This window comes from Verticillium alfalfae, genomic scaffold, assembly GCF_000150825.1.
Source record: "Verticillium alfalfae VaMs.102 supercont1.1 genomic scaffold, whole genome shotgun sequence".
Lineage (NCBI taxonomy): Eukaryota > Fungi > Ascomycota > Sordariomycetes > Glomerellales > Plectosphaerellaceae > Verticillium > Verticillium alfalfae.
In genome coordinates this window covers 4,573,147-4,574,550 of record NW_003315038.1, presented here as the reverse complement: position 1 = coordinate 4,574,550, position 1,404 = coordinate 4,573,147, and positions in this window count along the sequence as shown.

The following is a 1,404-nucleotide window of genomic DNA, read 5'->3' as shown; positions in this document are numbered from 1 at the left end:
GCAAGGCCGACGAAGAGGGCGATGGCGACAGTGGTGAACTTCATTTTGATGGTTGGGGTTGGAGAACGAGGAGGTTCTGAAAGAGTGATTATTAGAAATAGAAGAGAGTGAAGTAAATGATTGAAAGCTGGAGTGTGATGCTGATGAGGAGAGGAAAAAGTCTGATGGAGGGAGACTGCGAGCTCTTGATTTATAGAGAATCTCCATGGCCTTGACATGCTGCCGGCGGCTTCTCGAATGGAGTGACAGAGGGAAGGGCGAGACGCAAGCTCCCTCGATCCGCCGTGATGCTGGCGTGGAGATGCCGCTTGGGCGTCTTGTCTCACGGGAGCGAAGGCCAAGGGAGAAAAAAAGCACCGCCGAAGACTGAGGCGAATGTACTTCGTGCATCTAGGGAGGTTCATTTTGAGTTGCTTAACTTGCCTCCGGTGGGGTTTGTCTGGGGACCACCGCCGTCGGGGCAATGTCGCAGGAGGGTTTGTCTGAATCCCATATTGACAAGCCGTGATCAAGGGAGCTCGGAAGCCGTAGGAAGATTCATCATGAAGCATTATGGCCTAGAATTTCGAGGCTCGTGACATATCGTCGCGAAGCTCAGTATCTTTGGATTATGAATACCCAGCAGCGTGCAGTACCATGCGCTACCAGCAGCTGTTGCGGCCATTGGCCATCAACCAACGGCCAGCAGTATGCTAATTCAGGACAGAGGCGTCCACATCTGGCGGGTCGGGATGCTTGAGGATGCAGTCTGCAGAAGAAATGACAGGTCAGTCTCCATCTGTTCGCCGGGAAAAGCAATGCTTGTGCTACCAAGCCGCAGCCCCAACCCTTTGGTCTCAAAGCCAAGTTATGCCGTGGGTGCCGTCAACCCAGGGAGAAAAGTCATATTGCATCGAGACTCATGTGCCGCGCCGTGTAAGGGCGAATGAAAAGAGGTTGAGTAGGCGTCTGTCGATGGGAACCAGACAGCTCGGCCACGGCCAGAGACGCTTACGACCCTACTACCATGCAAATCGGAAATGGTATTTCCTTCAACTGACAGGACTTGCAGGAGTCATGTTCGTGTAACGCCCAGCTGCAAAGATCGAACATTGTGGGGTCAGGGATGCCTGTCCCAATCAGAGGCGGGTAGCGGTGTCAGTGTCTCATCTCAACATCCCCCGCCGCTCCGTGATTCAAGGTACCGAATAGTGAGTACAACTGAGAGGCGCTAGTGATGGCACCCCTTGATCGTCTCGATTGTTGGAACCTGATTTGTTTGTCATTGTCCGCTTCTCCACGACTAGGCCATGGCTTGTCTTCCGAGGGTCTGGAGAAAATTGCAATCTTGTTCACGCTCTTTCTCCGCCGTGGTGTCTCACAAAATGGCTTCCATTCTAGGGACCAATTTTTCCTCTAATGTTG